Below are 26,887 nucleotides of genomic sequence, written 5' to 3'. Positions count from 1 at the left end.
CACTCTTCACCCGGAACGCCCCCGGAGACTACAGGAACGATGGATGGCCCGGACCACCCCCATTACGGGTAAGTTTCATTTTTTTATTGACTCGGAGGGTGGGGGAGGGGCCCGACCGGTATAGCGGTATGGGCAAAAATCCATTCCGGTATACCGCCCAGCATCACGGTGGGGGGTGCGACGCGGTGCGGTGGGTCAGGGGTGCGGTGCGGCGGGTCGGGGGGTGGCGGTGCTGTGGGGGTGGTGCGAGGGGCGTGGCATTATCGGCTTATCGGCAAGGTAATTGCCGATACCGATAATTCCCAAAATCGTGATTATCGGCCGATAATATCGGCCATACCGATAATCGGTCGATCCCTACCGATAATGCTTCATGCATTCTATTAGGGGCATGTCTGAGGGTGTGGTTAGGGGGCATGACTGGGCTATGGGCTCTAGCCCTGGGTCTTTTGGACACCTAGCAATGCCCCTGGCAGGGATACATATATATATATATATATATATATATATATATATGAAGGAGGAGGTGATATTAGGCTGGAGAAGCATTGCTCAAAAGGCTTGAGTAATCTGCTATTATGGTGAGGTGACCCGGTAGAGAACACATTACTCTGCCTGTCCTCCCAGGTAGATGTTGCCTTAGGTGTCTGTTTTAGCCCACAACTCAAGGGAACTTATTTAATTTTGTATTTATTGTTCCATGTTTTATGCTAATGTATGCGGTTTATCCTGTATTAACTGAGCACTGTCAGATATAAAAACTTTTTTTATGTTGTACATCTTGACAAAACAATAGTTTTTCTAATATACTTCTTTAAAAAATTTCACATTTTATTAAAGGAATAGTCCCGCTTCCGGGGTTGGGGGGGGGGTTGGGGGTTGATGAGTGGTGCAGGGGGGGGGGGGGGTGATGAGTTGTGCAGGTAGGGGGGGGGATGATGAGTGGTGCAGGGGGGGTGATGAGTGGTGCAGGGGGGGGGGTGATGAGTGGTGCAGGGGGGGTGATGAGTAGTGCAAGGGGGGGGTGATGAGTGGTGCAGGGGGGGTGATGAGTGGTGCAGGGGGGTGATGGGTGGTGCAGGGGGGGTGATGAGTGGTGCAGGGGGGGTGATGAGTGGTGCAGGGGGGTGATGAGTAGTGGGGGGGTGATGAGTGGTGGTGGTGGTGGGGGGGTGATGAGAGGTGCAGGGGGGTTATGGGGCTGATGAGAGGTCCAGGGGGGGTTATGGGGATGATGAGAGGTGCAGGGGGGTTATGGGGGTGATGAGAGGTGCAGGGAGGGTTATGGGGTTGATTAGAATTGCAGGGGGGTTATGGGGGTGATGAGAGGTGCAGGGGGTTATGGGGGTGATGAGAGGTTGTGGGGGGGCATTATGGAGGTGATGAGTGGTGCAGGGGGGTTATGGGGTTGATGAGAGATTGTCGGGGTTATGGAGGTGATGAGTGGTGCAGGGGGGGGGGTGATGAGAGGTGAAGGGGGGTTATGGGGGTGATTAGAGGTGCAGGGGGGTTATGGGGGTGATGAGAGGTGCAGGAGGGGTTATGGGGGTGATGAGAGGTGCAGGGGGTTTATGGGGGTGATGAGGAGTGATGAGGACACAGAGGATAAGAGGGGGTGTATATGTATATATGATGTGTATTCATGTATGGCAGTATTATATTCAGGGTACAGTGTGAGGCAGTATTATATTTAGTGAATACAGTGTGTGGCAGTATTATATTCAGGGTACAGTGTATAGCAGTATTATATTCAGGTTACAGTGTGTGTCAGTATTATATTTAGTGGGTACAGTGTGTGGCAGTATTATATTCAGGGTACAGTGTGTGGTAGTATTATCTTCAGTGTATACAGTGTGTGGCAGTATTATATTTAGTGGGTACAGTGTGTGGCGGTATTATATTTAGTGGGTACAGTGTATAGCCGTATTATATTCATGGTACAGTTTGTGGTAGTATTATATTTAGTGGGTACAGTGTATAGCAGTATTATATTCAGTGGATACAGTGTGTGGCAGTATTATATTCAGGTTACAGTGTGTGGCAGTATTATATTTAGTGGATACAGTGTATAGCAGTATTATATTCAGGGTACAGTGTGGGGCAGTATTATATTCAGAGTACAGTGTGGGGCAGTATTTTATTCAGAGGGTACAGTGTGTGTCAGGATTATATTCAGGGTACAATGTATGGCAGTGTTATATTCAGGGTACAGTGTGGGGCAGTATTACATTCAGGTTACAGTGTGTGGCAGGATTATATTTAGTGGGTACAGTGTATAGCAGTATTATATTCAGGGTACAGTGTATAGCAGTATTATATTCAGGGTACAGTGTGTGGCAGTATTTTATTTAGTGGGTACAGTGTGTGGCAGTATTATATTTAGTGGGTATAGTGTGTGGCAGTATTATATTCAGGTTACAGTGTGTGGCAGGATTATAATGATTGGGTACAGTGTATAGCAGTATTATATTTAGGGTACAGTGTGGGGCAGTATTATATTCAGGGTACAGTGTGTGGCAGTATTATATTCAGGGTACAGTGTATAGCAGTATTATATTCAGGGTACAGTGTGGGGCAGTATTTTATTTAGGGAACACTTTCTGGCAAGGTTGGAATGATTACTGTCTTCATGTAGAGGATGAGGATCTGCTGACAAAGTGAGTAGCCAATGATGTCTGGATGTCAGACTCTGCAGAGAAGATGGAGCTGGAGAAAGACCTGGTCTCTGGACCAGATGAAAAAGAAAAGATAACAGAGAAGAAATCACTCAAGTCAGAAGACGTCACTCAGGTTACTGATACAGTATCATTGTGTGTTCTCCTGACTGTCCCATCAGAGCTGTAGTCACTTATAAGTTCTGCAGTGATGATGGGTAAAACTGTGTCCAATCCTTGTCTCTCCAGCTGTTACAAAACTACAACTCCCATTGCCTGAGGCTCTCCAGAATGATGGGAGTTTTAGCTTTCCAACAGCTGGAGAACCACTGCAACCGAGGTGATCGGTGGGGGTCTCAGCTGTCGGACCCCCACCAAAAAAATGGGCTGCTTATTATAAAATGCCCGGGCCCTGGGGGGGGGGGGGGGGGGGGTCATTTTTTGCATCGGGGCCCTGTGGTTTCCAGCTACACCCCTGCGCACGGCCGCTGCACATTGATACAGCATTGGGGGCAATGGTTAACAGCAGAAAGAAGCGTACAACATCTATATAGTGGCAAATTCTATAGTCCCCGGCGGTTTGCTGGAAGCTGACGTCTGTACCCCGCAGGAGGCTGCGGCCGGCACACCTCCTCCATTTATCTCTACATGGAACGGGGGGGGGACAGGCCTTGAGCTGTGTGAGGGGCCCTGAAATTTCTGATGGCAGCCCTGACACCAAGCATGCCTGGACAGTCAAAGGATGTCTGGGCACGCTGGGAGTTCCAGTTTTGCAAAAGCTGTAGGCTCACAGATGAAGGCAACACTGCTGCAAAAAAGAGTTATCCAAACACTGTACCTCCAGCTATTCCAAAACTACAAGTCCCAGCAATATAGGACTGGCAAAGGATGATACACATGAATGACATAGGAAGATGTAAGTTATACAGTCACCATATCTTCTTTGAAGAACAGGCTATCTTCAATAATCATTGTGTGTGTGTGTGTTTGTGTGTACAGCATAAAACTAAAGAGGAAAGGGTTACATTCACAGATTTATCAAGCTCCGTAGTAGATTTTTTTGGCATAATTAAGTTGCACGTACTTGCACACGTGCGATTTTTCTATACATGCTGCGACTTTTTTAAATCTGCTCACTTTGAGGGACATTTATCAATGTTTGCTTATGTATTCTTTTTTTTAGTAATTTTTTCCTTACTATTTTTTTTGCTTATGTGTGACTTATTTATCAACTGCTTTCAGCCTGTTGATAATTTTCTTTCACGTAAGCAATTTTTCCTTTTTTACTTTGGTAGTAGCTTTTTCTGCTCCATGTTTGAGCTGGAGTAAATTTAGTCAATTTTTAACCCTGTTGCGACTTTTTTTTGCGCAGGTGCGACTGTCGCAGTTAATAAATACCTGACTACCTGTAGTCCATTTTAAAATTATTACTACGTAGTTAATTTTTGGAAAACTTGCTTTTCTCGCTTTCCAGTCGAAATGTCGCACGAAAAATCGCGTAGTCGCAGTTGCGACAATTTTGCGACAATTATAGTAAAGAAAACCTGACTAAACCCGTTGATAAATGTCCATAATAGTAATTATTTTTTTTTTTTTATGGTGACGGCGCAGTGCCGCAGGGTCCTTGACGCGAAGTATTTTGGCGGCGGCTGCCAGACTGAATCTCCGCTCACTGAACTCCTCGAGCAGAGATTCAGCGAGATTTACCCAATGTGAACACACCCTTATGGGGACAGGAGTCAATAGTGGTTGTGAGGATAAGGAGCTAAGTCAATCTGGTGTGTAAGGAGTCAGTCAGAGTGTCTGTCAGTCAATGTAGCAGCGGTAGCAGTTTTAGTGGAGTCTGAAGAAAAGTGAGTGCAGCATCCAAGTCACAGAAGTCAGTGGAGTCTGAGGAGAAGTTAAGTGCTGAGCAACTACACTAAACCGCTAGCATCTTGCAGTCCAAGTCAAGTCGGTCAAAGTCCATTTGTGGGGAGAAGTTGTCTTAGAGCTGAAAGGGCACCATAACGCAAGTCAAGGATAACGAGAGTGAAAGCCTCCGGCAGCTCTGGTCCAGAAGTCAAAGTTTACCTGTTATGGCTGAGGTGAAGTGGATCCGCTGTGCCTGTGTGGATGATGATGTGGGCCGTACCAGGGAGCGGAGTCTAAGGTGCCGCTGGTTTTCACCAGAGCCCGCTGCAAAGTGGGATGGACTTGCTGCGGGATGGACAGGTCGCAACCCCTTATACAACTCATCCACACAGGCTGCCGAGGTGTAACGTGGCACAGGAAGGATGAGACAACTCTTAGTCAGGCAGGAGGTCAGGGCTGGCGGCATTGTATTAAGGTCAGGTCACGTAGCAAGAAGTCAGAAAGCAGGCGGCACAGGAGCAAGGCTCGGGAAACATAGCAAAGGTCAGATACACGGCAAGACACAAATGAAGGCTTTTTCTAAGGCAGTGATTTCCAACCGGGGTGCCGCAGCACACTGGGGTGCCATTTGACACTTCCCGGGGTGCCGTGGGATTTTGCCATCAAAATATATATATTTTTTTTTTATTTCCCTCCCCGGCGCTGCAGGGGGGAGAGAAGTTTGTGTGCGCTGTGCGTGCGTCCCCCCTGTGTGTCCCCCACCTTCCTCCAGTGTCCCCCTGCGGCCCAATGAGTGCCCTGCCAGAGAGGGGAAGAATGCGGAAGCTGCGCAGGGCCGGTTTCATGACCCGTGCCCCCCTGTGGTGCAGTGAATGAGTGCCCAAAAATGGCTTGCTTTAGGTACTGTACCATGTCCACCCCCCCTCTCACCCATGTCCATCCCCCCCCACACATGTCCATCCCCCCTCTAGGCCATGTCCATCCCCCCCTCTCACCCATGTCCATCCCCCCCTCTCACTCATGTCCATCCCCATGTCCACCCCCCTCTCATCCATGTCCATGCCCCCCTCTCACCCATGTCCATCCCCCTCCCCCTCTCACCCGTGTCCATTCCCCTCTCACCCGTGTCCATCTCCCCTCACCCATGTCCATCCCCCCTCACCCATGTCCATCCCCCCTCTCACCCATGTCCATCCCCCCTCTCACCCATGTCCATCCCCCCTCTCACCCATGTCCATTCCCCCCCTCTCACCCATGTCCATCCCCCCTCTTACCCATGCCCACCCTCCTGTAAGCCATGTCCACCTTGTCCAGCCCCCTGTCCATTCCTGTCACCCATGTTCACCACCCCAGTCTACACCCTGTCACCCATGTCCACCCCCATATTCACCACTCTGTCCCTTTGACACCCCTCTTTTATCCCCCTTGTCATCCTTGTCCACCCTCCTGTTTACCCCCAAATCTCCCGTGTCCACCCTCCTGTCATCCATGTCCATCCCCCTGTCATCCATGTTCACCCCACCCCCTGTCCACCCCTCTGGCTACCCCCCAGTCTACACCTCTATCACCTATGTCCACCCCCCTATTCACCCCTCTGTCCCTTTGTCACCCCAGTCCACCCCTCTGTCACTCCTGTCCACCCCTCTTTTAACTGTTACTCACCCTTGTCCACCCCTCTGACCCCGTCTCCCATGTACACCCTCCTGTCATCCATGTCCACCTTGGCCATCCCCCTATCCACCCCTCTGTCATCCCTGTCCATCCCTGTGTCACCCATGTTCACCCTCCATTGTTCACCCCTCTGACCATATCCTTGTCCCCCATGTTCACCCCTGTTACCCATGAACACCCCTTTACACCCCTCTGACACCCATGTACACCCCTCTACAGCCCTCTGCCACCCATGTACACCCCTTTACTCCCCTCTGCCACTCATGTGCACCCCTTTACACCCCTCGGTCACCCATGTACACCCGTCTACACCCCTCTGTCTCCCATGTACACCCCTCTGCCACCCATGTACACCCCTCTGCCACCCATGTACACTGCTCTACACCCTTGTTACCCATGTACACCCCTCTGCCACCCATGTACACTCCTCTACACCCCTCTGCCCCCCATGTACACTCCTCTACACCCCTCAGCCACCCATGTACATTCCTCTACACCCCTCTGCCACCCATGTACACTCTTCTACACCCCTCTACCACCCATGTACACTCCTCTACACCCCTCTACCACCCATGTACACTCCTCTACATCCCTCTGCCACCCATGTACACCCCTCTATCACCCCCTACACCCCTCTCTCACCCATGTACACCCCTCTGTTACTCATGTACACTCCTCTACACCTCTCTTCCACCTATGTACACTCCTCTACATCCCTCTGCCACCCATGTACACTCCTCTACACCCCTCTGCCACCCATGTACACCCCTCTATCACCCCCTACACCCCTCTCTCACCCATGTACACTCCTCTGTTACTCATGTACACTCCTCTACACCTCTCTTCCACCTATGTACACTCCTCTACACCCCTCTGCCACCCATGTACACCCCTCTATCACCCCCTACACCCCTCTGTCACCATGTGCAGCCCTCTATCACCCACTTACACTCCTCTACACACCTGTCTCCCATGTACACCTTTCTGCACCCCTCTGTTACCCCTTTACACCTATACGCCTCTGTATTCCTCTTCACTTGTAAAAGGGGAATCTGGAGGCTAATGTTGGTAAAGTGCGGAGCCTAATAGATTTGTTTTGCAGGTTTAATGGTGAAGAGTTGTGGCTGGAAGAAATGGTCAGGACGGTCCGGAACAGACGGAGAAGAACAGGGAAAGACGCTGATCAGAGAAGATGTCACTTGTGAGTTGCTGTATAAAGCAGCACTTTAAACCACATACCCACTGATAAATAGATATTTGATATTGTGCATTGCAGCCTTTTTCCTCTTTTTTTTTTTTTCTTTCTTAAAATTTTTTATTTTTGCTCGTCAACTTCGCGGGGTGCTCCGAGCCGAAAAAGGTTGGGAGACACTGCTCTAAGGCAATGATGGCACAAAGGCAAGGCAATAGAGGAAGTGCTGTCACTTATAACTTCACTAATTAGCAGGAACCAGTTAAGGGCGTTCTGGCCCTTTAAATCTCTGAGAGCTGGCGTGTGCACACATACAGAGGGAGCAGGGGCGAGGTAGGGTGAGTTACGGGCGGCGGATGCCTGCAACTGCATCTCGAGGTGTGGACAGCGGCGCAGCCGGCTCCGGGGGATGGAACAGGGGTGCGCTCACGGCCAGCATGTCTGTCCGCAGCGCAACCCCTAACATTACCCCTGGCGGTAAGAAATTCAGTGGATGAAGTGTGGAGTACCACAAGTCTGTGTTAGTTGTCTCCCAAGTCAGTCTAAAGTCCAGCTAAGCCAAAGTAAGTCGTCACAGCTGCACCTGAACTACAAGTCCCAGAGTGCCCAGTGATTTAAAGTGACATACTATGCAACTTTACCCCATTTATTGCACTACCAAAGTTTGCTTTTATACTACATCTGCCTGCAAGAATTTTCTGTAAAAGTAATATCCGTAACTCTGCATCTGTTGTCTTTATTGCCCCAGCGCTTGGCATAGGAAGCTGCATATCCTTGGAGTGTGGAGGTTAACATTACCCTGGCGTCACAAACTCTATTCCAGTCACAACCCCCAGTCAATACATTACACATGCCACAACGTTTGCCTACCACAGATTAATACAGATTGCTCGTCAATGGCGCAACTGATTTTTTCACAGATAAAATGCATTTTAAGCAGCATCACCAGTACTATTACGCTGTATGTTCAGATTAGTGCGGGTGATGTTGCTATTAGCTTCCCTTTAAATATCTAGCCATGCATAACATTTTAGTATTCAGTACAATACATTTAAGATATAGAACATCCAATGTAAATGCAATCTAAGGTGTATGGTGGACCCACAACACTCCACCAACAGATAATGTAGGTAGAGAGATAGGTTGGGCATTTTGGATTGTTAACTCCCTGTTGTTTAGGGAGTGATAAGATAAGCTGCTGCCAGAGAAGTCTGAACGTTCATATGTATAGGGAGGTCAGGAGACATTTCTGTTTGTGTGGCCAACAGTTATTGACAGTGTATGGCTGCCTTTAAAGGAAAACCCTGTCACCCTGATCACTCATACTAAACCCAATAAACTGGGCTATAGTGTAGGTGACCAGGAGTCCAAAGAGGGGTCACTTACTAAATTCAGCAAAGTTGTTCCTCAGATATGGTCTTCAGAAGTTCCATTGCTCAATTGACTGAATTGCGCGCAGGAGGTGGGGCTCCGCTGTCCGGCCACCCCGGGCCCTTTCTCTTTTTCTGTCTCCTTCTATTGCTGTCAATATGCATAATAATCTTCTGCAACTCCAGGTGGAGTCGCCATTCATGTGAGCACTCCCCTCTGTAGCTGGAGCGCATGCGCAGACATACTTTACAGCGGACAGCACTCTGATAATCTAGGCAGTAGAAGGAGACAGAAAGAGGCGGGGGGGGGGGGGGGGGGGCTGGGCAGCCAGCAGAGCCCCACCTCCTGCGCGCAATTCAGTCAATTGAGCAAAGGAACTTCTGAAGGCCATATCTGAGGAACAACTTTCCTGAATTTAGTAAGTGACCCCTCTTTGGACTCCTGATCACTCACGCTATAACCCAGTGTATTGGGTTTAGTGTGGGTGATCAGGGTGATAGTTTTCCTTCAATAGACCTAACAAAAGGCATCCATGGTCCAGGTAGATTGCATGGGGCCATGGATTTCTAAAGACATTGTACGATAGATCAGTACAAACTGGATACATAATACAGCATTGGTCGGCTTCCTTCAGGCTCAAATTTTGTTTAGCATTTTTTGGTGGCCTGAAAAAAAAACACCACAAAAAAACTTCCTTCCTTTTTTCTGTCCAGAAAAGCCAGAATTACAGCTGGAGATTCCAAGGGCGGCAAAAAAACAAACAAAAAAAAAAAAAACATCCTCGCTATATGGCTGTTTTGGGCCAAAAATTCTTCGGCCAGATGATAGCTGTGAGTCCATAGGAAATAAAGGCCAGACCCACATGGCGTTTTTTTTTTTACCCTTTGACCCTTAACCCTTTGATGGCATTTTTGGCTCATGGGCAGTTCTTCAAAATCACAGCATCCTAAGGGTATGGTTTCATACAACCATAGCATTTTAAAGTGCAATGTGAATTTAATCTTGGCGTTTAATTCTGCCATTCCTTCCTTCCCCCAATTCTTTAATAGAAATTTATGAATGACATGATGAAAGAGTCACGTGACTTGTATTGGGAGAAAAAATGCAGGGGATAAAACAACATAGAGTTGCATTACTTTTAGCACATCCAACCTCTGGAAACTCAGGCTCAGGGTTTACACATATTATTTTGGACAGTATTTAGTTTTTATTGTGGTCAGTATTTAGTCTTTATTACAGTCAGTATTTGTATAAGGAGTAGTGCAGTCCCGACCGCTGGGACCCCCAGTAAACAGAGCCACTGCAGTCTGCTGGCGGGGGGGGGTCTCCATGTATCTCTATGGGATACATGGAGGGGGCGTATTAACCGCCACTCTGTGCGGGGGTTGGCATGTGCCCTTCCAGCAGACTCCTGTGGACCCATTCAGGAGATTGCGGGGTCCCAGCAATCTATAACTTATCCCCTATCCTTTGGATGTTTTACTACAAAACTCCTTTAAGCCAAAAAACCTATAATGGAAAGATTTGCACTTTTCCTGTTTAGGACCTGCTCCTGGCTTTGGCTAAAAACACTGATCAAAGTACTATGTGTGAACCCAGCTTAAAGGGGTATTCCAGGATTTTTTTTTATTTGACTATGCTACAGGGGCTGTAAATGTAGTGTAGTTCATAATATAGTTTTCTCACAATTCTTGTGTGATTTTCACCCCAATATTTTTTTTTAACAGCATACAAAATGACTGTTGTCTCAGATTTTTCCCAGCTTGCAATGCGGCCGAGACCTGACTCACTAGTCAGCTGATGACAGGGAGCCTGTCTGCTTCAATGGGTGGAGGGATCGCTTGGTGGGAGAGAGATCAATCTGCAACAAATGCAACAGCTGTAGGCACCCTGATTGAAAACCACAGGTCTTTTGAATGGATGCAGCTCATTTATGATTCAGTGGGTGGGGTGGCTGATGTGTGGAGGGAGGAAAATGGAATTATGGGATTTGTAGTCAAAAAGAGAAAACTGGAACAGGAAATACCAGTTCACAAAAAGCTAGCCACAGTGTTATTGTAATCTCACAACACAGCCATTTAGCCCCAAGACAAGCGCAGATCCTTCCTAAGCATGTCCATTACTGTCTGCCAGGTAGGTACTAAAATCCCCTTATGGTGGATAACCCCTTTAACCCCTTAAGGACTCAGCCCATTTTGGCCTTAAGGACTCAGACAATTTAATTTTTACGTTTTCATTTTTACCTCCTCGCCTTCTAAAAATCATAACTCTTTTATATTTTCATCCACAGACTAGTATGAGGGCTTGTTTTTTGCGTGACCAGTTGTCCTTTGTAATGACATCACTCATTATATCATTAAATGTATGGCGCAACCAAAAAACACTATTTTTGTGGGGAAATTAAAACGAAAAACGCAATTTTGCTAATTTTGGAAGGTTTTGTTTTCACGCCGTACAATTTATGGTAAAAATGACATGTGTTCTTTATTCTGAGGGTCAATACGATTAAAATGATACCCATTATTATATACTTTTATATTATTGTTGCGCTTAAAAAAAATCACAAACTTTTTAACCAAATTAGTACGTTTATAATCCCTTTATTTTGATGACCTCTAACTTTTTTATTTTTCCATATAAGTGGCGGTATGGGGGCTCATTTTTTGCGCCATGATATGTACTTTTTTTTTATACCACATTTTCATATAAAAAACTTTTAATACATTTTTTATAATTTTTTTTAAATAAAATGTATTAAAAAAGTAGGAATTTTGGACTTTTTTTTATTTTTTTTCGTTCACGCCGTTCACCATACGGGATCATTAACATTTTATTTTAATAGTTCGGACATTTACGCACGCGGCGATACCAAATATGTCTATAAAAAATGTTTTTTACGCTTTTTGGGGGTAAAATAGGAAAAAACGGACGTTTTACTTTTTTATTGGGGGAGGGGATTTTTCACTTTTTTTTTATTTTTATTTTTACATTTTTTTACATTTTTTTTTACACTTGAATAGTCCCCATAGGGGACTATTCATAGCAATACCATGATTGCTAATACTGATCTGTTCTATGTATAGGACATAGAACAGATCAGTATTATCGGTCATCTCCTGCTCTGGTCTGCTCGATCACAGACCAGAGCAGGAGACGCCGGGAGCCGCACGGAGGAAGGAGAGGGGACCTCCGTGCGGCGTTATGAATGATCGGATCCCCGCAGCAGCGCTGCGGGCGATCCGATCGTTCATTTAAATCGCGAACTGCCGCAGATGCCGGGATCTGTATTGATCCCGGCACCTGAGGGGTTAATGGCGGACGCCCGTGAGATCGCGGGCGTCGGCCATTGCCGGCGGGTCCCTGGCTGCGATCAGCAGCCGGGATCAGCCGCGCATGACACGGGCATCGCTCCGATGCCCGCGGTTATGCTTAGGATGTAAATGTACGTCCTGGTGCGTTAAGTACCACCTCACCAGGACGTACATTTACGTCCTGCGTCCTTAAGGGGTTAAAGACTTAAGACATAAAAACAATTTTTTTCATATGAATTGGCTCCAGAAAGTTAAACAGATTTGTAGATTGCATCTATAAAAAAAATCTTAATCCTTCCAGTACTTATCAGATGCTGAAGTTGAGTTGTTCTTTTCTGTCTGATAACAGTGCTCTTTGTTGACACCTCTGTCTGTCGCAGTAACTGTCCAGAGCAGGAGAGGTTTGCTATGGGGATTTGCTACTACTATGGACAGTTCACTGAGACAGACAGAGGTGTCAGCAGAGAGGACTGTGGTCAGACAGAACCGAACAACTCAACTTCAGAAGCTGATAACTACTGGTAGGATTAAGATAATTTAATAGAAGTAATTTACAAATCTGTTTAACTTTCTATAGCCAGTTGATATGGAAAACATTTTTTCACTGGAGTACCCCTTTAACCCTCCAGAAACAACTTAGAACACAGCGCTGCTCTCATACCATGTATTATGCAGTTGGTGTAAATTAAGCCATAAACATAACACAAGACATGGACTATTTCTTCCGTTCTTTCTCCCGTCACAAAATAACATCCGTTATTAATAACGGGCTATGACGGGTTAAAACGGGTAATGTAAAAATCCCATAGACTATAATGATTTTAAGGGTTTTCATAACGTTACTGTTACGCCTAGCGCTCCGGGTCCCCGCTCCTCCCCGAAGCGCTCACGGCGTCATTCTCCCTGCAGCGCCCCGGTCTGTCCCGCTGACCGGGAGCACTGCACTGTCATGGCCGTCGGGGATGCGATTCGCACAGCGGGACGCGCCCGCTCGCGAATCGCATCCCAGGTCACTTACCCGTCCCGGTCCCCTGCTGTCATGTGCTGGCGCGCGCGGCTCCGCTCTCTAGGGCGCGCGCGCGCCAGCTCTCTGAGACTTAAAGGGCCAGTGCACCAATGATTGGTGCCTGGCCCAATTAGCTTAATTGGCTTCCACCTGCTCCCTGGCTATATCTGATCTCCTCCCTTGCACTCCCTTGCCGGATCTTGTTGCCTTGTGCCAGTGAAAGCGTTTAGTGTGTCCAGAGCCTGTGTTACCTGAACTTCTGCTATCCATCCTGACTACGAACCTTGCCGCCTGCCCCCGACCTTCTGCTACGTCTGACCTTGCCTCTGCCTAGTCCTTCTGTCCCACGCCTTCTCAGCAGTCAGCGAGGTTGAGCCGTTGCTAGTGGATACGACCTGGTTGCTACTGCCGCAGCAAGACCATCCCGCTTTGCGGCGGGCTCTGGTGAAAACCAGTAGCCTCTTAGAACCGGTCCACTAGCACGGTCCACGCCAATCCCTCGCTGACACAGCGGATCCACAACCCGTAAGCCGAATCGTGACAGTAGATCCGGCCATGGATCCTGCTGAGGTGCCGCTGCCAAGTCTTGCTGACCTTCCCACGGTGGTCGCTCAGCAATCGCAGCAGATTGCCCAACAAGGACAGCAGCTGTCGCAGTTGACCGCCATGTTACAGCAACTTCTGCCTCTGCTACAGCAGCAACCATCTCCTCCGCCAGCTCCTGCACCTCCTCCGCAGCGAGTGGCCGCTCCTAGCCTCCGCTTGTCCCTGCCGGACAAATTTGATGGGGACTCTAAACTCTGCCGTGGATTTTTGTCTCAGTGTTCCCTGCATATGGAGATGTTGTCGGACTTGTTTCCTACAGAACGGTCTAAGGTGGCGTTCGTAGTAAGCCTTCTTTCAGGAAAGGCCTTGTCTTGGGCCACACCGCTCTGGGACCGCAATGATCCTGCCACAGCCTCAGTCCAGTCCTTTTTCACTGAAGTCCGGAGTGTCTTCGAGGAGCCAGCCCGAGCTTCTTCTGCCGAGACTGCCCTGTTGAACCTGGTCCAGGGTAATTCTTCAGTGGGCGAGTACGCCATCCAATTTCGTACTCTTGCTTCCGAGTTATCATGGAATAACGAGGCTCTCTGCGCGACCTTTAAAAAAGGCCTATCCAGTCGCATCAAGGATGTGCTGGCCGCACGAGAGATTCCTGCCAACCTGCAAGAACTCATCCATTTGGCTACCCGCATTGACATGCGTTTTTCTGAGCGACACCAAGAGCTCCGCCAGGAAAAAGACTTAGATCTCTGGGCACCTCTCCCACAGTATCCGTTGCAATCTACGCCTGGGCCTCCCGCCGAGGAGGCCATGCAAGTGGATAGGTCTCGCCTGACCCAGGAAGAGAGGAATCGCCGTAGGGAAGAAAATCTCTGTCTTTACTGTGCCAGTACCGAGCATTTCTTGGTGGATTGCCCTATCCGTCCTCCACGTCTGGGAAACGCACGCACGCACCCAGCTCACGTGGGTGTGGCGTCTCTTGGTTCCAAGTCTTCTTCTCCACGTCTCACGGTGCCCGTGCGGATTTCTCCTTCAGCCAACTCCTCCCTCTCAGCCGTGGCCTGCTTCGACTCTGGTGCCTCTGGTAATTTTATTTTGGAGTCGTTTGTGAATAAATTCAGCATCCCGGTGACCCGTCTCGTCAAGCCGCTCTACATTTCCGCGGTCAACGGAGTCAGACTGGATTGCACCGTGCGTTACCGCACAGAACCCCTCCTGATGTGTATTGGACCCCACCACGAAAGGATTGAGCTCTTCGTTCTCCCCAACTGTACCTCTGAGGTCCTCCTCGGTCTGCCATGGCTCCGGCTTCATTCTCCCACCCTTGATTGGACCACCGGGGAGATCAAGAACTGGGACTCTGACTGCCATAGGAAGTGCCTCTCCCCCCCTCCCAGTCCCGTCAGGCAAGCCTCTGTGCCTCCTCATGGCTCCCGTCCTTGTGTCACCCTGCCCCGTGCCAATCTTCCCCCTCTGCCCTCCCTCCCCATTCCAACTCCTGCTGTACTGCCTGCCGTTGAGGAAACCCTCCATTCTTTCCCGGTGTCCTCATCCCAGGGGAGGCAGTTTCCGGACAAAAAAGGGGAGACCTAAGGGGGGGGTACTGTTACGCCTAGCGCTCCGGGTCCCCGCTCCTCCCCGGAGCGCTCACGGCGTCATTCTCCCTGCAGCGCTCCGGTCTGTCCCGCTGACCGGGAGCACTGCACTGTCATGGCCGTCGGGGATGCGATTCGCACAGCGGGACGCGCCCGCTCGCGAATCGCATCCCAGGTCACTTACCCGTCCCGGTCCCCTGCTGTCATGTGCTGGCGCGCGCGGCTCCGCTCTCTAGGGCGCGCGCGCGCCAGCTCTCTGAGACTTAAAGGGCCAGTGCACCAATGATTGGTGCCTGGCCCAATTAGCTTAATTGGCTTCCACCTGCTCCCTGGCTATATCTGATCTCCTCCCTTGCACTCCCTTGCCGGATCTTGTTGCCTTGTGCCAGTGAAAGCGTTTAGTGTGTCCAAAGCCTGTGTTACCTGAACTTCTGCTATCCATCCTGACTACGAACCTTGCCGCCTGCCCCCGACCTTCTGCTACGTCTGACCTTGCCTCTGCCTAGTCCTTCTGTCCCACGCCTTCTCAGCAGTCAGCGAGGTTGAGCCGTTGCTAGTGGATACGACCTGGTTGCTACTGCCGCAGCAAGACCATCCCGCTTTGCGGCGGGCTCTGGTGAAAACCAGTAGCCTCTTAGAACCGGTCCACTAGCACGGTCCACGCCAATCCCTCGCTGACACAGCGGATCCACAACCCGTAAGCCGAATCGTGACAGTTACATTATAACTTGTATTTAAAACGGATGAATTTATAGTGTGAAAGGGCCTTAGATAGGCAGTGATATCTTGAGAATGGTAGGCAAGTAAATGTGAACTTGAACTACTGATGGTTTTGCTGTTTTCCAACATTCCACTAGGAGGCAGTATTGTACTAGCTGATGATTCTATTTGCCTTTGCACCAAAGGGAATATTTTAGTGATGAGCTGTATAGCCAAGAGCACTCACAAGAATACTTAGTACTTAGAAGAGGTAATGAAAGCAATAAACAACTAAAAATACCAGTATAATTATGTAACAAGATATCATGTGCAGTACAGGTTAAGAAGCATTTTATCCTGCCTAAATACCTTCACATGTCGAATAAGTGAAGGATAATTTCATGGAAATTGATTTTAATGTAAGTAAGTGGCAGACCGCACTGTATTTACATCTCAGGCAACATCTGCAACTAGAAAGTAAAGAGATCCCCTGATGAAAGGATGTTATTCATATTCTGCAAACAAACAGGGTAAGCCCCCCCCCATACGTATCCCGGCCTTATGTGAGCTCAGTCACTGCTGAACTGCTCAACCAGAGGACAGACAACTATCCAGACATTTATCCATCTGTATTATACCCGACATCCACCACAACCTCTGCATATTTATAGTTTCTTATAATCCCTAATATGGGATCCAAGTATGTAATGAAATACATAAACCTAATATTATCTTGGAACGTTGCAGCATATTGCTAGAGTATTTCATTACATTTGCAAAGGTGGGCATCTGACCCCCTGGGACCCCAAAAAAGGAGTTGAGGTCCTTTTAGCATTTTTCCAATTCCACTCCAATGGCACTACTGCGCACTAGTGATGAGTGGCATATGCCATTTTAGAATTTGTGATATTTCATGATTATATGGACGAATATTCGTCCTATATTCACAAAACTTGCATATTCAACAGAGTCACGGTTATTTTCACGCCCGTATTTACATGCGCGTATGCTCATGCGGATAACTATCTACCTATCTATCTCTATTATCTATCTATATTATCTATCCATCTATCTATCTATATGGCTTGATAATGATGGTGTGAGACCATCGAAACGTCGCTTTCTACACATTTGGGATGAATAAATAGTTTCATTTTTTCACTACTGGAGTGCCACTGCATTTTCCTTGGAGCATCTATCTATCTATCGATCTATATTATCTATCTTTATTATCTATATTAAAACAAAGCAATGGTGCAGCACTCCAATTTCAATCAAAAAAATTGTGTATTTATTCACCACATCTCAAAAATAGAGCAATACAATACAGCAATACAGCAATCTATCTATATTATCTATCTATCTATCTATCTATCTATCTATCTATCTATCTATCTATCTATCTCATATCTACCTATCTATCTATATTATCTATCTATCCATCTATCCATCTACCTATCTATCTATATTATCTATCTACCTATCTATCTATCTAATATCTACTTATCTATCTATATTATCTATCTATCCATCTATCCATCTATCTATCTATCTATCCATCTCATATCTACCTATCTATATTATCTATCTATCCATCTATCCATCTACCTATCTATCTATATTATCTATCTATCTATCTATCTATCTATCTATCTATCTCATATCTACTTATCTATCCATATTATCTATCTATCCATCTACCCATCTATCTATCTATGTATCTATCTATGTATCTATCTATCTCCTAATTCTTGGTCTATTCTTTGTCTATTCTTGATCTATACAGAAGTGATAATGGGTCTATGACATTTTTCATTTTGAATATTGTCATGTCATATTCGCAAGTATCGTCACTATCTATCTACTTTTAGTGACGATATTCGCGAATATGAGGATATTCGCGAATATTCGCATTTTTGCATAGTCTCATATTCGCGAATATTCTCTCTCCAGTCTAATACAGTAAATAGTATAGGAGTCTTCTTTAGACTACAAGCTGGAAGCAGGGAGGGATGAGATCACAGTGATGTGTTCTGTGTGAAAAAATAAATAAATGAATATTCGTAATTATGAATATATAGCGCTATATTCGCCATATTCGCGAATATGCGAAATTCGCGATAAATATTAAAATTGCGAATATTCACGCTCAACCCCACCACTTGCTGTGTAGGGAACTGCAATATAGCTACATTCTTGTAAATGAATCATGTGCATCACAGCTACTAAAAGTAAGTGGGGTCGTGTTGCAACCGGCAAGTGACCTTTGGTGGCAATGTGTCCCCACTTGCTTTAATCAGCTGCAATGCACATAGTGATATTTTGCTGCATGCCCTTTGCTACAGCCAAAGTCACCATGTAGCCCAAGCTCCGTGTTTCCTGACGGATATGCCCCCAGCTGTTGCAAAACTACAACTCTCAGCATGCCCGGACAGCCAAAGGCTGTCCGGGCATGCTAGGAGTTGTAGTTTTGCTACAGCTGGAGGCACCCTGGTTGGGAAACACTTTCCTAGCCTTAATGGTATCAGAAATGTATCTGAATACACTATACTATAACCTAAAACTATCATAGACCTATATATTGTAATCCTATACTTTATCCTGTAAAAAATGATGGGCTATCCTCCAAATAACCACCGCTTATGAAATGTTTACTTGCATTCGTCCTTGCAGTGGCCAGTGGTGCAAGGAACTGCAGCCTTTTCCTGATCGCTTGAATGGGATACCATTGCAGTTCATTGCACCTCAATGTCCCCTTAAAAGAGCTGATCAACAGGGGTGCCACGAGTGGGACCCCCTACCAATCTAATATTGACAGCTCATTGATTTTTACTGGTGAATAACCCATTTAAACCATATATGTCCAATCATTTCGAATATTTATCATTCATTGGATGAAGTTTGTAGTCAATGGTGAAAAACTTTGGAACAAGCAGTAATGTGTGGTAGCCACGGGGTGCTAGGAAATTCCTTATCATTTTGTGACGCCAGGGCACCGTTATCCTATACACGGTCCGAGGTTGGAGACAGCTTCTCCTGGGCCAGACACAGGGAGTAAAGAAACCGACGTTGGGTTAGAGATAACTGGCTTTTACTAAGCAGGGTGCAGATAGTATTACATGCCAACAGTATGGTGCAGAGTGAAGAGGATACAGTGTAACCCCTTAAGATCCCTGTTGCCTTGCTGGGACTTATGGTGCTTTTCCCCTAATAGAGTTAATACTGATTTGAAAGGAGACTGAAGATTGCTCCAGGTCACTAGGGTTCTGTCAAGGTCCTGTAGCTTTCTCCGATAGGGCATGAACTACCACCGTGCAGGTGATCCTTGCAGAATGACCGGATGAGACTTGAGAAAAGATTTGTTCTGGGCCTTCCTCAGAGCTTCTCCACACACTTCACACCTTTACCACACTTGTGCTCTGCTTACAGCTCGAGGCTGAACTCTGAACTTAAACTGGGGCAAACCCTCCCCCACTACTCTATATGCCTAACAGTTTAGGGGTTCCCATTAGGCATACAGGGTCACATGGGCTCGCACATATACAAATAACAGATATAGAAATAACATATTACATGATACTTATAAAAATATGTGGTGTCCAGGTACAGGACCTGGTCCTGTCCCTGTCTAAAGTCCCCTCAGCCAGAGTCCCTCCATTTCCATAGGGCTCTCCTGCAGGGCTTACCCCTGATCACCTCATATAAATTGTGTGGATGTATTATTTAATGTATAGGAAATATAAATGTATAGGACCTTTCCCAGGTCATGTGATATACAGTTGTGATGTAGAATTGTTTAAAGACCTTACTGGGTCATGTGATGTGCCCAGAGTTCACTGGGTTCAGGACTTACAGGTTTGCTGACCAATGAGCTTAGTCCACCCTCCTTAATATATAAGGGGCTGTAGCCACTAAATTCTCTCTCTTAGTTCTGGACTATCAAGCAAGTACAATCACCATAACTTCATTCAATTCATCTAGGCCAAAGCCTGAAAGAACCAGCAGCCACTAAAACTGTGAGTTATCAAGCTCAACCTATCAAATCCTGTGTGACTGCTACCAGCTAAAATCTTATAATTAGTAGCACAGTGGCCTGCATAAGAAAGCTCATTATTTCAAGTCCCAGAAAACCTGTGAGGAACCTGCATCCCGGTTCTCTCCGAAAGACTGCATAATTGCAAAGACTGTTGCATATCAGTTAAAGTAAAGTTTTCCGGTTACTTTATAAAATCTGCTGTGGACATTCCATTTAATATCCCTGCCGTTTGTGGGCCGGTTGGCGGCAGGAACATTACCATTAAGCAAACCGCACCCTGGCGTCACGACAAGTAAGGGTTAATACCACCAGACCCTTCTTTCACCATTACAACACCCCAGTTACCACAAATACATTAAACCTCTGATAAAGAGCTTGAACATAATAGAAATAATAACCAGTCCTTTAGTGGGCCCAACACCTGTGTCACAGGTCTGCCCGAGGAAGTCCGAAGCCACAGGACAGCCTTTGGTGCTGGGACACCACAAATGTACACACAGGGATGTCATGTGCACAGGCCTTTGGGGACATGTAGAACCTACCTACCATGTGCCGTCCATGATACACCATAATATATCATATGTTGAAATATGCTATGATCAGAGGCATGAAGAAGTACAGTATAGGATTATACAAATCTAAAAAAACTAAAGACTATAATCTGGCTGTGTACATGAGGTCTTTCATAGTCCTTCGTAAATGACTTGGTGAGTATATTTATTCACTTAACTGTCATCTAAATATTCTTATTACACAATTATTATACACTTTTTTCTCTGGAGGTTCCACAACACCAATACATTTCAAACATAGCAACACTTGCCCACTGTTCCTGTAAGGACTATTCAGCCCTTCCAAATTTCCAAGAGGGAATATTCTGTAGCTATGGCCATTGTTGCAGATCTAGGATCAACAAAGGTTTCTATGATTCTTTCTCGAAAGGCTGCTATGCCTTACAATATTTGTGGTTTGGTTTTTTGGCTTTGAAATATATATATTTAAATGGGTTTCTCAACCTCAGACTTAGACTCATTCTATTAACAAGGTAGTGGTATAGTCTTTGGCTCCAGCCTTGGCACACTTGGCACAGGTTTGCCCATGGCACTGACAGAATGACGTGTATTAGGCTCTGCACTAAAACGTGCCGCCATCCTGTACTTCTTGCTGTAAAGGGTTGTGGTCTGGCACACAGAGGCTTTGGTTAATACAAGGCTTTCCAAACTGGGTGCCACGGCACATTAGTGTGTAGGCAGCTGTCCTCTGGTGTGTCGCGGGACTTTCTCCTCCCGCAGCAGCCACCGCTGGTCACTTTTATTAAGGGGGCATGACCCTGGAGATCTTTAAAAGGCAGCCTGTGTCACGGTCACTTTAAATCAGTGAGATGTGGTAGCTGCAGGGACTGATGAGTGACGCCCCTGAAGTTGCATCGAGGAGCCGCGCAGGAAGACACCAGACCCGCCGAGGCACCAAGTCTTCACCTGGGCCTGCAGGAGTGCACCGAGAGACACAGGCCAGACGAGCATGCAATGGTACAGCAAGGGATCAAGGATAGGGGGTAATGATGCTGTACTGGGGGTGGTCAAGGGGGGGGGGGTGAAATTGCAAAGGGGAGGATCAAGGGGGGAAATGCTGTGGCACAAGGCATGATAAAAGTGGGGGGAGAGAATGACACAGGGGGTGATGAACTGGGAATGACGGGCACGGAGGACATCAAAGTGGGGGAGAATATGGAAAAGAGGGGGATCAGGGTGGGTTCTAGGGGGAAAAATAAAAGTGGCAAAGAGACATCAAGAGGGGGAATGAAGTGGAACAAGGCTGGGTAGATAAAATGGCACATGGGAGAATGAAATGGCACAGATATGTGTACCCAAATTATGCATTTCTAAGAAGGGTGTCACCAACATGAAAAGCTCTACCTTAAAGGGGTACTCCCTTGGAAAACACATTTTTAAAAATCAACTGGTGCCACAAAGTTAAACAGATTTGTAAATTACTTTTATTTAAAAAAACGTAATCCTTCCAGTACTTATCAGCTGCTGTATGCTCCACAGGAAGTTCTTTTCTTTCTGAAGTTCTTTTCTGTCTGACCACAGTGCTCTCTGCTGACACCTCTGTCCTTATCAGGAACTGTCCACAGCAGGAGAGGTTTGCTATGGGGATTTGCTTACACTTCCTGACATGGACAGAGGTGTCAGCAGAGAGCACTGTGGTCAGACAGAAAAGAAATTCAAAAAGAAAAGAACTTCCTGTGGAGAATACAGCAGCTGGTAAGTACTGGAAGGGTTAAGATTTTTAAATAGAAGTAATTCACAAATCTGTTTAACTTTATGGCACCAGTTGATAAAAAAAAAAGTACACCAGAGTACCCCTTTAATATATATCCTGCAACTTTATTAATAATAGATTGGTGACAGGGTCACAGTATGGCAGAAGTAGATTTGGAGCCACCATTAGGCTGGTGCTACACAGTGATATTGACTATGAATGGGGTTGCACGATCAAAAATAAGCAGTCTGTGAATGATGAGAATTGTAGTTTTGCAACAGCTGGAGAGCCACAGGTTGGGGAATGCTGTTAGATGTATATGATGATATTTTTTTATATAATAATTTTCGTGTTTTAGCTTAATATTTTCCTTATTCCCACATCTTAACCCTCTCTTTTCACCTTTCCTCGGCCCTCGTTCCATTATATAGCACCGCTCACTCCTATCCTCCTCTGAGATCCCTTCTGTTTCTTGCCATTTAGTTATATAAGCTTTGGAAGTTTTTAAATCATTGCCGTGGAAACCCTCAAATGTTTTCACTGTGTAATCCCAAATATGAGCGAGGCGGGAGGCAAGGGGGACTGTAACAGGAGAGAGGAAATTCTAAGAAAATGAAATAAGACAGGAAGAGAAAAAAATTGAGCAGCCAGATGACTTGGAAAATAAGTTCCAGCTTTCTCTGTGGGTTCACTATACAGGGATTTGCCTCCCTGTTGCTTGCACCAGTTTCGAGTCAAAGTTCTTCTTCTTATGGGAATAGGTCTTCCGAATGATAAGGATCCATGCGGATCCCTGAAAAGTTCCATAAAACTCCAGCAACTACAGTGACCCCTCGACCTACGATGGCCCCGACATACGATAATTTCAACATGCGATGGGCTCTCAGAGGCCATCGCATGTTGAAGGCAGCATCAACATACGAGGCTTTTGTATGTCGGGGCCATCGCATTAACGGCTATCTGGCAGCGCAGACTGCTTCAGCTGCCACCGGATAGCTGTTTACGGTGCCCCGTGTGGTCCGCTGACGATCACTTACCTGTCCTCGGGGCTCCGGCGCATCCTCTTCGGGATCCTCTGCATTGTCGGCGCTCTCCATCATCATCATCACGTCGCTGCGCACGCCGTCCCGTCATCCAATAGGAGCGGCGGGCGTGATGGCTGCGACGGAGAGCGCGGATGCCTTGCCGGAGCGTCGGGGACGCGGCGACAGCGATGGACGGCGACATCCAGGGCAGCGGTGACGAGCGGTGACAGTCCGGAGCAGCGGGGATAGGTGAGTACAACTTCCTCTAACAGTGGTCTACAACCTGCGGACCTCCAGATGTTGCAAAACTACAACACTCGGCATGCCCGGACAGCCAACAGCTGGCGGCGACGGAGAGCGGCGATGTGATGGCGGCGACGGAGAGCGAGGATACCGGGGAAGCAGAGGCCTTTCCAGAGCGTCGGGGACACCCGGGGACGCAGCGACAGCGATGGAATGCGACATCCAGGGCAGCGGTGATGAGCGGTGACAGTCCGGAGCGAAGGGGACAGGTGAGTACAACTTCCTATGCGAGTGGTCTTCAACCTGCGGACCTCCAAATGTTGCAAAACTACAACTCTCAGCATGCCCGGACAGCCAACGGCTGTCCGGGCATGCTGGGTGTTGTAGTTTTGCAACATCTGGAGGTCCGCAGGTTGTAGACCACTGTCCTGTACTTTACATTGCACGGATCCCTCAACATGCGATGGTTTCAACAAACGATGGTCCATTTGGAACGGATTACCATCGTATGTTGAGGGACCACTGTAGTTTATTACAATCACTGCCTTTGGAATGTGAAAATCCTTAAAATTCACATGTTGGTACCTAGGTACAATAAATGTATAATTTAATATGTAAAACACTGACATGTTCTTCAGCCCTAAACACTAGTTCCTTCCCCAATGGGCTCACAATCTGAAGACTTTATAGGAGACACACACATGTAGTCCAGGGCCTGTTTTCACGGGAAGCCAGTTGACCTAGCATTACATTTTATGATTTTAGGAAGTGCTTGTAGGAAGCCCACGCAAATACAATGGTAACATACAAATTCCTTACAATGAACCTAGGTTACCAGAAGCAGATGTGGAGGAAATGCAAAACAATTTATGAATGTATGTAAATCCGCCTCTGGCTCTATCTGTTGCAAAACTACAACTCCCAGCATTTGGATGTCCAGGCATACTGGGAGGTGTAGTTTTGCATTGGCTGGAGAGCCACAGGTTGAAGACCTTATATATTTAGAAAATGAATATGGATGTACACAGGGCAAAAGCTAGCTGAATCATATTCTAGAATCTAGAGGTGTAATTTAAAGGGGTACTCCGGTGGGGGAAAAAAATGATTTCAAATCAACTGGTGCCAGAAAGTTCTTACTTCTATTTAAAAATCTTAATCCTTCCAGTACTTATCAGCTCCTGTATACTACAGAGGAAGTTGTGTAGTTCTTTCCAGTCTGACCACAGTGCTCTCTACTGACACCTCTGTCCCTGTCAGGAACTGTCCAAAGCAGAAGAGGTTTGCTACTGCTCTAGACAGTTCCTGACACGTACAGAATTGACAGCAGTGAGCACTGTGGTCAGACTGGGAAAAACTAAACAAGTTCCTCTGAAGCATACAACAGGTGATAAGTAGTGGAAGGCTTAATATCTTTAAATATAATTAACTTCTACTTATTCCATATCCTATTGGATAGGGGATTAGTACATTTTCGCTGCACAACCCCTTTGAAGGAACGATGAACCTCCAACAGTATGGCTGACCCATAATATTGTCAATTTATTGGGTAAACTAGATGGGCCAAATGGTTCTTATCCACCGACACATTCTATTTTTTCTAAAATGAAAGACTTTGTGATCTCATTGCTATATGCATTTTTCCAAGCTTGTATCTCAAGAACATCTCCATGTATGGAGAAATATGGACATTAAAGGGGTACTCTGCCCCTAGACATCTTATCTCCTATCCAAAGGATAGGGGATAAGATGTCTGATCGCAGGGCTCCCGCTGCTGGGGACTCCACGATCTCCCTGATGCACGCGGCGTACGTTTAAAGCGTTGGGTGCAGCTCCGGAGGCTCGTGACGTCACGGTCATGTCTGATTGTGATTTCACTGCCACGTCCGCTCAATACAAGTATATGGGAGGGGCCGTGATTGCCGTCAAGCCCCCTCCCATAGACTTGCATTTAGGGGGCATGGCCGTGATGTCATGAGCCTTCGCCCGGCATCGACAGTTATCCAGCAAGGAGCAAAGTTTGATCTGTGCACCGGATGTCTAGGGTGCCACAGCCGAGATCGCGGGGGTCCCCAGTGGTGGGACCCCCACGATCAGACATCTTATCCTCTATCCTTTGGATAGATGGTAAGATGTCTAGGGCCGGAGTACTCCTTTAAAGATATGGATGGTATCTTGTGACACATATATTTTTTTAAGTTCCATAGAAATTCCAGAGCCCTGGATGTAATTTGTTTTACAGAAGTGTTAGCAACATTCAGTCGGTGAAAGAACCGAATGGGCAACCACAGAAGCATGGTCACCGAGTGTGTGGTTTTGCCTTAGAGGGTGTAAAGATCAGTAAGTAAATTTTAAGCATAAACTCAGGTGATACCTTCCATTGCTCCATAGCTTGACTTTGAAGAACTCAAAAAATAATAATAATGTTAAATTGGAAAGGTTGACAGGCAAAGATCCACAAACGCATATTGTCTAAATACAGAAACACCAAATAAATACCACACATAGCTTACGCTGTTAGCGGTATAATACGGCCAGTGGCAGAAGGTCAAATACTGCACATACTGTTCCGAGAGTAGAGCAAGGTTTGTGGACGGAATACCTCCTGCTATGTTGACTAAAGATGTCTGTTAGGTCAAGGTACTTCTCATACGTAGTATACATTCATAGTCACAATGATATTGAGTTGCTGCAGGCATCATCATGCTGAAATGATAAAAAACCAAACGAGCCATACCTACAGTGCTCATAGCTTCTACGTATAGAAATGATTCTATTGATTATTACGGTGGGCAGACTTGTCCATGCAAGGTGGTCTAGAACCTGATGTAGTATCCACCAAATGTAGGTAAGTCAGTAACTGCAGGAACTACTGTTATTTTTTTTTATTTATCATCAATCTTTTTATTTAATTTTACAAAGGAACAGAAATACACTATACAGGAACAAGAATGTGGAACTCACGGGTCACAAACATATGACCAACAGATGATAGCACAAATGTATAATAACGGATTCATACACAGTGCAAGGTAATATGAAAAAATACTTGGACTGAAAGTAGAGAAGGAGGAAACTAGGGGGAAGAATTACAAGAATTAAGACACTTTTCCTTTGGCTATAAAATCATAGGAGATCTGTTTAAAGAAACTTGTCACCAAAAGTGGCCCCTTTACTTGGAGGCTTCTTCTAAATGCTCTACCCATTCCCTCCCGAAGAGATCATGGCAGGACTGGATGCATAGCCTGGTACACATCCCTGAAGCCTCGGCTTCTTCTTTCTTAAAATAAATAAATAAGAAAATAAATAAAGACCTTTTTCTAAGGATTCTAGTGAGTAGAGTAAGATTCTTTAGTTTGCATTTTGGCACTGATTTTAATGCTGTGTAGATTCGGTAGTATCTCTTACATAGAGCATAAGGGCCT

General features: G+C 46.4%; 1 long non-coding RNA gene across 1 annotated transcript in view; it reads left to right on the top strand.

Moving 5' to 3' along the window:
* LOC130361430 (uncharacterized) overlaps positions 1 to 26,469 on the top strand; it is a 52,812-nt gene extending 26,343 nt beyond the window's left edge. Inside the window, exons 2-3 of the long non-coding RNA XR_008891005.1 lie at positions 25,705 to 25,802; positions 26,385 to 26,469. This is a non-coding gene — a long non-coding RNA (uncharacterized LOC130361430). The remainder of the gene's footprint in view (positions 1 to 25,704; positions 25,803 to 26,384) is intronic.
* The last annotated feature ends 418 nt before the right edge of the window (positions 26,470 to 26,887 follow it).

Source organism: Hyla sarda, chromosome 3 (assembly GCF_029499605.1).
Source record: "Hyla sarda isolate aHylSar1 chromosome 3, aHylSar1.hap1, whole genome shotgun sequence".
Classification (NCBI taxonomy): Eukaryota; Metazoa; Chordata; class Amphibia; order Anura; family Hylidae; genus Hyla; species Hyla sarda.
The sequence above is the reverse complement of the archived record's forward strand: the minus strand, read 5'-3'. Positions and strand labels throughout refer to the sequence as shown.